The sequence below is a fragment of the Monodon monoceros genome, unplaced genomic scaffold (genome assembly GCF_005190385.1).
Source record: "Monodon monoceros isolate NGI ecotype Baffin Bay Population unplaced genomic scaffold, NGI_Narwhal_1 Super_Scaffold_20, whole genome shotgun sequence".
Lineage (NCBI taxonomy): Eukaryota > Metazoa > Chordata > Mammalia > Artiodactyla > Monodontidae > Monodon > Monodon monoceros.
In genome coordinates this window covers 2,502,077-2,514,831 of record NW_021703777.1, presented here as the reverse complement: position 1 = coordinate 2,514,831, position 12,755 = coordinate 2,502,077, and the positions used below count along the sequence as shown (strand labels likewise).

The 12,755-nt window shown below is 39.7% G+C and overlaps 1 protein-coding gene and 1 pseudogene across 4 annotated transcripts in view; both read right to left on the bottom strand.

Moving 5' to 3' along the window:
* The window catches only part of RXFP1 (relaxin family peptide receptor 1), a 97,415-nt gene that overhangs the window by 66,867 nt on the left and 17,793 nt on the right, over positions 1–12,755 (bottom strand). The window lies entirely within an intron of this gene.
* On the bottom strand, positions 4,727–5,146 carry LOC114902587 (annotated as a pseudogene).

Here is a 12,755-nt window from a genome sequence, read left to right as displayed (position 1 = left end):
TGCTGTTTTGAAAATTCTTCTCTAACTTACTTTTATGAATATTGTACTTTTATGTCCTGTCTTTAAAATTTATATTTAGAAGCAGGTATAGTTCTTTTAAAACATTTTTATTTATTTATTTAATTAATTTTTTGGCTGCCTTGGGTCTTTAATGCTGCGTGCGGACTTTTCTCTCTAGTTGTGGCAGGCAGGGGGCTACTCTTCGTTGTGGTGCGCAGGCTTCTCCTTGTGGTGGCTTCTCTTGTTGCGGAGCACGGGGTCTAGGCATGCGGGCTTAGTAGTTGTGGCTCGTGGGCCCTAGTGTGCGTGGGCTTCAGTAGTTGTGGCGCATGGGTTCAGTAGTTGTGACTCGCGGGCTCTAGAGCGCAGGCTCAGTAGCTGTGGCGCGCGGGCTTATTTGGTCCACGACATGTGGGATCTTCCCAGACCAGGGCTTGAACCCATGTCCCCTGCATTGGCAGATGGATACTTAACTACTGCACCACCAGGGAAGACCCAGAAACAGGTATAGTTCTTTAATGATAGTGTCATGAAATTAGTCCTACATTTTCAAATATTATGATTCAGTAAATAAATTTGGAATCTTAGAGATATTTTAAAAATAACTTTTTTATTTTGAGATGATCTCAAACTTAAAGAGAAGTTGCAAATATATTATTAAGAATGTTTTTCCCCTCTGAACAATTTGAGAGTAAGTTCCTGACCATGCTCCATCCCTCTAAAAACTTTGGTGTGTATTTCCTATAAGAAAGGACATTCTCCTACTAGAAGGACATTCTCCACACTAGAACCATCAAAATTAGAAAATGAACATTTATCCCTTACTGCCATTTAAATCTCAGAACACATTCAAGTTTCACATATTGACCAAAAACTGTCCTTCATAGTGAGAGGATCTAGTTCACAGTCATTCCTTGAATTTTGTTGTCACAGTCCTTTAGTTTCCTTTGATCTGAAATCATTTCTCAGTCTTTCCTTATCTTCAATTATTTTTTAGAGTGTTCCTGAATTTTGGTTTATTTCCTCATAATTAGATTTAGGTTAGGCACCTTTGGCAAGAAATTCACAGAAGAGATGCTCATGTCAACCTGTCAGGTAGTGCAAGATCTGCTTTGTCCCATTCCTGGTGATGATCACTTCGGTCACTTCATCATAGTAATGCCTCCCACACTTCTCCATTGTAAAGTTAACCTTTGTGATTAATAAGCATTTTGTAGAGGGGGTCTTTGAAGCTATGTAAAAATCCCTTCTGCAGGTGAAGGTATTCCCCTGCTCTCTCCTGAATCAGGAGGAGAACAACCCTTATCACTAGAGAAGGAAAGTTGTCACTGAGATGAGTCTGCACAAGCAAACTACTAAAACAAGCCTCTCTTCCACTGGTTTTCCCATGGGTTTACCTGCCCACAACTTACCACCTACAGAAGCCCAATCGCCCCCTTCCCTCTCTTGTCACTTTCCCACAATTTATCATCTTTGTTAAAATAGTATATAAGCCCTCAACTCTAACCACTTCTTTGAGTTTTCACTTCTTTTCTATAGAGACTCCATGCATGTACAATTAAATATAATAACATCAATAAAATTTGTAAACTTTTTTCCCTGTTAATCTATCTCTTGTCAGTTTAATTTGCAGGTCCTATGTACAGAATACAATACTTTCTTTCCCAACTCCCTTGCTTCTCAGTGGCTAAGAGGCACAGCTCTGGCAATGAGACACGGGTGCAGCCTGCTGAGGAAGTCCTGAGGGGTTAGCTGTCCTGACACAAGAATGGATGGAGCAGTTGCCATGCCTTCCACCTTCTTCCTGCCTTTCACATGATGTAATGTGTGGAGCTGCAGCAGCGGTCTTGCAGCTATGAGGAAACAAGCAGGCTTGTGAGGCCAAGAAAACTCACAGGGATCTGGGAAATGCCAGCCCTGAAATCTTCGGGTTAAACAGCATCCTCCTTATGTGAGAAAAACAAACACATCCTTGTTTAGGCCATGGTAGGTCAGATTTTCTCTGTTTTGCAAAAAAAAAAAAGAATGCTTTCCTAACATACATCAAGAACTTAAAAGTGTCTTTTCTATACACACACAGCCTCTTTCCAGATATGAAAAAAATCTCACGTTGGCAATTTATTTGCAAGGATGGTTGAATGAGTAATTGAAAGACTGGTGGGGGCCTGGCGGAGGGGGCAGTACAGGAGGCCACGCTCCCTGAGCCTCAGGCATGAATAACCTACACATACCTTCAGAGTTGGTGGGGTTAGTGTTCTCTGTTGGGCTGTGTAGATCAACTGGGGATAAAAACATCACAAAGCTATCAGATCTTTCCCTGGCAGCCAGTGTACTGAAAGCTCCAAGGGAGATGACTGGGGAATAAAAAGCCAGTTTAGGGTAAGGAGACATTGTTGGGACTTCCCACAAACATTATTTTAACTTTCCTGGACTAGAGGAAGGAAGCTTGTCTTTACTCTTGAGGAAAGAAGCCCTCAATGACGAAAATAACTTGTATGCATTTTATGACTTGGCTTTACATTAATGTATATCCATAGTTCTGAGCTTTCTCTGACCTGGTAGTAAGCAGTTTAATTTCATTTATCGTTTATTGCAATTCACAGATATCAGTGCAACAAAGAGAGGTGCTTGAAAAATGAGTGTAGAATTCTGCAAGGATATTAATTTGCCATTGGAAAGACAACTCTGTGTCTTAGCACGAACAGATTCTTGCCTTCTTAGTTTGCATGATATACTCTTGCACTTTCATATTAAAATAGAAAAAAATATCCTATTTTGTTGTTAATATGCAAATCATGAGAGTAGAATTCATGGCCACTTGTTTTAATATAGAATATGTAATTGGTACAATATATAGTCTTTCTCAGATTCTTTTCCATTATAGCTTATTACAAGATTGAGTACAGTTACCTGTGCTATACAGTAGGACCTTGTTGTTTACCTATTTTATATATAGTAGGGTATATATGTTGATCCCAAACTCCTAATTTATCCCTCCCCCACTTCTTTCCCCTAACCATGTTTGTTTTCTCTATTTCTGTTTTGTAAATAAATTCATTTGTATCATTTTTTAAGATTCCACATATAAGTGATATCACATGGTATTTGTCTTTCTCTGTCTGACTTCATTTAGTATGATAATCTCTAGCTCCATCCATGTTGCTGCAAATGGCATTATTTTTCTTTTTATGGCTGAGTAGTATTCCATTGTATATATGTACCACTTCTTCTTTATCCATTCCTCTGTTGATACACTTAGGTTGCTTCTGTATCTTGACCATTGTAAATAATGCAGCTATGAAGATTGGGGTGCATGTATCTTCTCAAATTAGTGTTTTCATTTTCTTCAGATAGATACCCAGGAGTAGAACTGCTGGGTCATAAGGTAGCTCTATTTTTAGTTTTTTGAGAAAACTTCATACTGTTTTCCACGGTTGCTGTACCAATTTACATTCCCACCAACAGTGGAGGAGGGTTCTCTTTTCTCCAAATCCTCACCAATGCTTGTTATTTGTGTTCTTTTTGATGATGGCCATTCTGACAGGTGTGAGGTGATATCTCATTGCGGTTTTGATTTGCCTTTCCCTGATGATAAGTGATGTTGAGCATCTCTTCATGTGCTTTTTGACCATCTGTATGACTTTTTTGGAAAAATGTCTATTTAGGTTTTCTGTCCATTTATTAATCGGGTTCTTTGTTATTTTGATATTGAATTGTATGAGCTGTTTATATATTTTGGATATTAACCCTTTACTGGTCATATCATTTGCGAATATTTTCTCCCAGTCAGTAGGTTGTCTTTTCATTTTGTTAATGGTTTCCTTTGCTGTGCAAAAGCTTTTAAGTTTAGTTAGGTCCCATTTGTCTACTTTTGCTTTTGTTACCTTTGCCTGAGGAGACAGTTCCAAAAAAATATTGCTACAATTTACGTCAAAGTGTATTCTGCCTATATTTTCTTCTAGGAGTTTTATGGTTTCCAGTCTAACATTTATGTCTTTAATCCGTTTTGAGTTTATTTTTGTGTATGGTGTGAAAGAGTATATATCTTTTGTGGCTACACAGCAACCAAGACAATTTGGTCCAGTTCTGTTATTTTTCTGTAGTTATTAAGAAAGGAATAAAGAATGGCTTTTCAAAATATAAACTTACAATATTGGAGCTGCTCTGTTAAGCCGTACATTCCTTACTCTATGTGTCCCTCAATCCTGATAAGCTACTCTTCACTGAGAATCTCTGTTTAGATGGTTCTATGTTGTTTGGCTCCAAATAAGGAAGATTCAGTGATTTCTGGATGTGAGGCCTAAACGGAGTAAGCAAACACGTTTTCATCTCTCCATTTATGTTAGTCTTGGGTGTGTGTGAATTTGCAAACACGCACACACCAGGCATCAAAGCAGGAAGGAAGAGAACAGCAGCAGGAGGACACTGAATGGCTTCATTTGAATCATTGTTTTTTGCTTATTTTAAAATTAAGTTTGTTTAGTCTTAAATGTGATAGCAAGCTCTTTTAGATGAGGAGTGAATAGATGAGACAGAAAAGTTTAAGAATATGGGATTTAGTGCAAATGTTGCTAAGCTTACCTCACAGGGAAAATACGTGGCTTAGGAGTAGATGCATTTCTGAATAAGTTTTTTTTTTTTTTTGCACTGGGTAGTTTTATTTTACAGAGGGGGTGAGGGTTAGGTGGTGTCAAGAAGAGTGACATGGAGCAAGTAATTTTTATTCTTATATTTTTCTTTTATTGGATGCAATCCTGGGCCACAGGTCGGCACATTCCTTTGCAGCTGGTCCTGTGAGGGCAGAACCTTTCATCTCGCCTTCATTGTTTACCATGACCCCCGCGTTATCTTCAAAATAAAGAAACACACCATCTTTTCTCCGCTATGACTTTCGTTGTCGAATTACCACTGCTGGATGTACCTTCTTTCTGAGGTCTGGTTTGCCTTTCTTGACGGTGGCCATCACCATGTCACCCATACCAGCAGCAGGAAGCCTATTCAGTCATCCCTTGGTCCCCGTCACAGAGATGATATACAGATTTTTGGCTCCTGTGTTGTCAGCACAGTTGATCACGGCTCAAACCGGAAGACCCAAGGAAATCCGGAATTTCGCACCAGAGGACCCACCACGTCCTCGCTTCGACATCTTGAGCGCCAGACTCTAAATAATTTTTTGAAGGCTTTCTGACTACAGTAATTCAAGTATTAAATATATCTGGGTATATTTTTGCAGTGGGAATTTGTAAGGCACTGGTACCGGGAAATTAATAATTTCAAAAGAGAATGGGTAGCAACAGACTCAGAACTGAAGTAAAATACTTAGCAGAGCCCTCGAGATGCAGGGGGCAGTTGACGACGGTGACTGCATGGCAGGGATGAGGCACTGGCTCTGTCAGCATGGTATAAGTTAGTACTTAATGTTGGTATAAGTGCATCTTGCTTTTAGTGATACTTGAATTAAAATTTTTGCAGTTACAGTTTGTTTTCATTTGAATACTCTCATATAAAAATCACTCATAATTTAAGAAATTTATAAATTATTATTTTTTAAAAAGCACCGTAACTGAAAAGTTACTCCAATGCATAAGAAGTCAGGTAAATATTACAGTCAAAATTTGAAGCAATTTGGAAAACTTGCTTAATAATTTTAATCGCAACAGCAGAAATATTTTTGGATGAAGCACTTAAATCTCTTTCTTCTCCTGGAAATACTTTGAGATTAAGTGGATGGAAAAACAGATGAACAGTTACATGTACTGGTTGCCAAGTGAGACACAGTACTGAGTGAAAATCAGTGGCTTTCTTTTTTTCAGCTGGAGGACAAATTATTGTCATTCCCTTATAACTAAAACATATGTATCTGCATTTCGTGGGCCTGGGGGAACTGTAGTGCACAGAAAAGGGAAAGATGGTCCAGACTTTTTGCAGTGATCATAGCTTCTCTTTGACTTAATCGGGTGCCAGAGTAATTCAAGGGCCAAAGCCAAAGAGGAAGTACAGTAAAGCATTTTAATAATGTGGTTTTGAGGAAACTGACCTCATTAACCATATAGTGAGGTGATTATGCTGGGGCTGGTTATCATTTTTGGGGGGAGACATGATCTGACCTGGCTTGTGTCCAAATCTTGAATCCCTCTATCAGAACTAAAATCTTAAGGGTTTCAATAAACATACCTTGGAAGCTAAGTTCCTAGGGATTTATCACTAATGGAATAAAACTGAGCTTTTACTTTTTGACAGACCTTGACAGAAGCGCACAAGCACTTACGAATGTGTCTAGGGAACTCATTTTCTATGGAAAACACTAACTCAGTGAAATTATAACCCTCATTCTGTAACAACATTAAACGTTAAAATGGAAAATGTCAGCATGGTTAGTCTGGAATCAATGCAGTCACTGCTTAGAGACAGTTCTGCTAACTTAGGTTCAAATAAAGGAGGTGAGTGTTGTTTAATTGTTTGTAGTGTTTCTGAATAGCCATGGCTTTTGCAAACACTAAGATAAGAGTCTCATTGGATTCTATGACTTATTACCAGCATTTGAAATCCTTTTTATAGTCTATGGAAAATACACAGTATTCCTATTTTCTTGGGTAACTACCCACAGCATAAAAGGTATAGAGGCAGTTTGCTAAAATACTTTGTTAGGAAGCAAAATTTACAAAAACAAAATATGAAAAACCATGTACAAAGGCGAACTTTCCCTATATTTAACCCACTTATTTTATAGTTTCTATTTTAAATGCTAACTATCAATAGGTATTTCAGATATCCAACGACGAAGTAAAAATACCAGTAGTAATAGGGGGTTATTAAATAAATATATAATGTAATTATAGAACTCTGCATTCTTGTATAGATATTCAGTTCAACAACTTGGAAAGTGATGTAGATATACACCTACTAATATAATAAGATATTCAGTACATATCACTGAGTTACAGAAAGTATGTTGAACAACAGCCTGTATAGTCTGGTTTTATTTGTATAAGATATATATTTATATCATTTATAAAATTCTGATATACTAACGAGAAACTATTGCCAGTGGTTGTCTTTGGGAAGTGAGACAATAATGGTAAGAGAAAGGGGTGATCTTACTCTTCAGTTTATATCCTTGGGAAAATTTGGACTTTTTTTTTTTTAAGTGACTATGCTTTAATAAAAATAATCTGGAAGAGGGATAAATTGGGAATTTGGGATTAACAGATACACAGTACTACATATAAAATAGATAAACATCAAGGACCTACTGTATAGCACAGGGAACTATATTCAATATCTTGTAATAACCTATAATGGCAAAGAATCTGAAAAATAATATATATGTATATGTGTGTGTGTATAACTGAATCACCTTTCTGTACTCCTGGAACATTGTAAGTCAACTATACTTCAATAAAAAAAAATAATCTGAAGCTATTTACAGATGATTCAAATGCATGAAAATCTGGTTTTGGGGCAATAGATGAAAATACACTGATTGTAATTAGCTGGTTTTCTTTAGACCTTTTGAAACGAGGTAGGACCAAGCCAGTGGCTCTCAGTCAGGAATGATTTTGCAGCCAAAGGGACATTTGGCAAAGTCTGGAGATATCTTTTATTATCACCACTTGGGGGTGTGCTACTGGCATCTAATAGGTGGAGTCCAGGGATGCTGCTAAGTATCCCACAATGCACAGGACAGCTCACCCCACAAAAGTTTTATCGTCCTAAAATGTCAGTAGTGCCCAGGTTGAGAAACTCAGAATTAGGCATTGGTGAAGCACCAGTGGGAAAGCATCCCGTGTCAGCAGCCTGTGAACACATGCGCTCGTTTGCAGGGCAGGCAGTTCATTACGTCTGTGGCTTGTTTATTTTCTAGTGGAGATCTCCTAATTGATTTCATGAGATCTTAGAAGTAGATGGACATTACCAAGCAGGGGGACCAGTGCAGCTGTTGTATCTCTTGAAAGGCTGTGATTGCTGTTGTTTTGGCAGGTAACATGGGGAAAAGGCTGCCGTTTGTCCTGTGCTCTGATGCCAGGGACGATTTTCAAGTTAGTTATAAGGAATCGTTTCTTAGCTACAAGGATCATTAAACAATGGATTGGGTTACTAAGAGAATCTCTGGAGGTTTTGAAAAATTGGATAGAAAATTTAAGGATATTCTGCCAAAATTAAGGGGATCAGCCACAAAATATTTTCAGGCTGCTTGAACTAGTTCCATCAATCTATGAATAACATAAACAGATGTTTAAAAGAAGTTACCATTTAAAGGAACATTTTAGACTTCAAATTTGAGATTTTGCCATGTGTGCACTCTGATTGATATACACAGAAAACCTTGAAAAATTCAATTGTCTATACCTCAACAAAGCTGAAAAAAAACCAAAACCAAAACAAAGCAAAAAGAAAAACACACCAATGTCCTGACAAAATCCAGGTACTCAATATCCCTTCGTGATCTTGTCTTAGTCCAGTTTCTCCCGTCTGACTGCAGAGCTTAACACAGCATTGACCCATGAACAGGTCTGTTTGTGGTCCCCAACTGTGCTGTGCACACTGCTGCCTCCTTCCAATGAGATGGGAGAGGGGCCTTGATGCCACTCGGCAGTGTTCTCTCTCCCATGCACTCTTCCATCTCCTAGACGATTATTTCCTTCCTTCTCTCCTTGAGCCTCCAGCACCTCCTGAGGCCACCCGAGGAGCCTCACAAATCCCCGCATGGACCCCCCCCCCATGAGGTCCACCTCTTCCATGCAACCCTTCACGTTGTCTAAATCCAGTCCCGCCCCTGAGCTCAGCCTCCATCCCTCTCTCCTGCTCAGGACGGATCCAGCGGTTCTCCCTTCTCTCTCAGCATCGTCCATCTTCACCTCTTTCCTGAAACATGCTCTTGTGTCTCCCTTCTTAAAAACAAGCCAGAAGAAAACACACTTCTTCCTCCATGCCAAGTACATCCTCATTTCTTATCTCCCATTTTTAGGAAAACTTGTCAGAAATTCTATACTGGTATCTCTGATTCAAGTTTTGGGTGTAGCTTTACTTCTAAAGATTTGGAGATCTATTGAACACAAGAGTAACCTTCTTTTATGAATTTGGGTTATTGTGTTTGTAACAGGGAAGAACAAACCTGACTCCATATTGGAGCTGCTTCTTTTACTTTAACCTTTATGTTCTATTGCTTTTGCTACAAGTTAATCACTAAAGGGATGTTGCCTACAGCTTAAAGCGTCCACAGTGGCCCATCTCTGGGAACCCTGCCTCCCATGCCTGAGTGTTAAGCTAAAATACTTGTGTTTAGCTCCCAGGAAACATCCTGACCAGGCGCACCTCTGAATGGCTGCAGGAAGGAAGACATTAACACATCTCCTCTCCAGAGTCTGGTTGGACCAGGAAAGACTTACAACAACTTGTCACCATTTTCCCTTTACCTCCTCACCTCTCCCTCTTTGCTCTATAAGATAAACTAGCATCCAAACCCTGGGCAAGATGTTTCTTTGGGACATGAGTCCACCATCTTCTCTGTCTGCTGGCTTTCTGAATAAAGTCGCTGTTCCTTGTCCCAACACCCTGTCTCTCCATTTATTGGCCTGTCATGCAGCCAGCAGTATGAACTTAGACTTGGTAACACATTGATGCCTTAGGGGCTTTGAAGGCACTCATGTCCTATAACTTTGACCACAGACTCCTGTGCTTTTGGAGTCCTGTCAAATTTTTATGGTTTTTCCTCCACAATTCTTTATCAGCTGTCACTTCAACTATCATTAATCTGTCTGCTCTATAGAGTCAGTGCTCTGATTACCATTTCTAATTTATTACTTAAATCTGCTATGGCAAAAATGCAGATACTCAGACGTTCTGTGTAGACCTCTTTGTAAAATGAGCAGATAAGCTATGAACGAGGGCCTGATAAAGGACAAGATTTCCTTCTTTCTCTTTTTTTAATGCCTGGGTTTTCAAGAATCAAAGTTTTGGAGATTCTAGGATGAGTGGTCTTTAGTTGGGTGAGATGTTATTGTAAACGTTGCTTAGGGTTTAGTATTCTGCCATAGTAAACATCCAGTGAGCATATATTGAATGAGTGCACATGCTTCCCAACACACAGAATAGCTGGAAGTTCTAAATTTTGTATTTATACATTTCCAGCATAGGCCTCAAACTATGACACAACTCTTTTCACAACTGTCCAACCATCCCATTTGATTCCTTCTCAGTTCATAGATGACACTAGTAGTGCAGCCAAGAAATAAAGACCATGAATCAAGGGCTGTTGTACATCTTCTTAACAGGCTTTCCATCCAGCAGTGCCTTTCCACTCCCCCTCTCCCAGCTGTGATTCCAGTCTGGATTAGCTCATGTCTGGCTGGTACACTTTTAATGGCTTCCTTTGGATTACACTTTAGCCTTAGAGCCAAAGCCTCCACAACTGGCCACAATCTACTTTCCTAAACCTAAGAGTCCAGTACATTGGCCTTTGCACTCTGATCAGTCGTTTTTTCTTTCTCATGTTTTAAGCATTTACTATATTTGAGGCGCTAGCACGGAGCACTTTACATACCTTATTTTATTTCATCCTCGTAAGAATGCCATTGAGTAGTTATTAATATTATCATGATCTTACAGCTTAGAAGGTAAGGCATAGAGGAGTAACTTGCTTGGGGAATCACAGAACTAGGAAGTGGCAGAACTGGGATTCAGACTCAGGTCTGTCCGACTTCAGAACATGTGTTTTTACCCACTGCCCTCTACTGGTCCCCCCACCCGCTCCACTGACCTGCTTATAAGACCCCTGAAAAACCATTCATATTTGTGCTTGTGACAGTTTTGCCGCATATCTTATTATCAGCTAAGTCTTACCCTTCAAGACCAAGGTCAATTACACCTTCAAACTGACTCCCTCTCTGACTGTTTCTATTCTGGGTGCGCTGTCCCCCTTTTAAATCTTTCAGTGCAGGGATGAGATGCTGGCTGCTTCATAAAGGTATTTTATGTTGTGTTGCCCTGGGTGTCCCAAGATGTTTCCCAACAAGGCCAAAGACAAGAATGATGCATCTAAATAGACATGGTCCCATTGCTACTTGACAGACGTATTGGAGATGGAAGCTCTACAAATTCAGACTCAGGGTTCAGAGGAGCAATGATTTACAAGGAAGACAATAGTCTGTCACCCCACTTCTCCCTCCTTCATATTTAGAGAGTAAATTAAAAAAGTAAAAAGGGAAAAATACGGTTTTCTTATTATTTTTCCTTTTTGGAGAAGTTTCCAGAAACAAACAACTGGATTGATGAAGCCTCATGGAGAATTTTATATTTAAATGTCCAAGTTATGGGCAAGAGGGTCCAAACAGAGCGGAGTGGAACATAGGCACCATGTATTCTGAGCGGCAGATCTGACAATGCTGATAGTAGAGTTATGTTCTATTCTTGGGTGTGCCTCTCAACTGATGGGTGAATTTGGGCAAGGGTCTTCACCTTGCTGGATTTCAGCTCTCTTCACCCGTCAAAGGTGGAGACAGTACCAGTGGTTGTAATATTATTTGACTCTAGGAGGAAGATGAAGTGATAATAAAACTGTGTGAAAGTTCATTTTTCAAGGGGATGTAGAAGGGAGAGAAGATAAATGAAGAAAAATTGAGAAGGCACCTAGAATAAAATTGAGCAGGAGAGAATGAGTAAATCTACATAGCGTTGGAGGAGCCAGAGAATCTGTATATTGCCCACCTGTTGTCCATCTCCCCTTTGCCTCTCAATGCCTTCAGTCCTGGCTGAGGAGATGTCTGGCTTCAACAATAAGGTTACCCTTGTTTCCCATTTTTCCTGCTGCCTTGGCAATTAAGCACGGCTCTGGGACCAAATCCTGACCAATGAGATCTAAGAAGCAGAAGTCTTCTAAAGGAATTTCTGGGAAAGCTAACAGGGAAAGATGGAGCTACATGCCACTCTTCCCTTTCATCCTGCTTTGAACATGGACTTGATGTCTGGAGCAGCAGTGGCCATCTTTCCATGAATTAGGAGATAAGCCTGGAACATAATAACCAGCACAAAGGATGGTGGACTGGGAAATACAGGAAAAGATGAGGACCCTAATGGCATGGCTGGACAGCTGATCTGTTGTCAGCAAACACTTTCTGCTGGACTGTTTATGTGAGAAAAATAAATTCTTATTTGTTTAACCCACTGATGATTGGTTTTTCTCTTTGTTGCATGTAGAGTGCATTTCTCACTGATAGAGAGGGGATGGATGAAAACAGCAATGCAGGCTCCCTACCTGGAGGGGAACATCAGAGCTCCGAGGGTGAAGGAACCCTGGAAATGATTGCCAACCAGGGAAGGGGAAGTGCGGGTTAAGGTTAAGGCTACAGAGATGACCTTGAAAGTTATGATAGATAAATGCAAGTCTCTGAAGATTGTCTGAGGACAACTAGAAGAATAAGGGACAGGTTAAAACAGGAAGTCCCGTGAGTCACAATTTTAAAGAAAAACAAATGAAAATGTGAGGAGATGCTTTACCAAGAGATCAGACCCCAAACATAGCAGGTAGCTTTCCTCTGGTGTATTTCTATGACGACTTTTGTAACAGTCTTGTGTTTACATCAGACAAATCCAAATTGAGGAATATTCTATAAGACAACTGGCCCATGTTCTTCAAAACGCACGTCATTGTCTCCAGATTAAAGGAAGCTACAGAGCTGAGGATGTGATCCTGGCTGGAGCCTGGATTAGGAAAAAAATATTTTTTTCCATAAAGGACATAATTAGGAAAATTGATG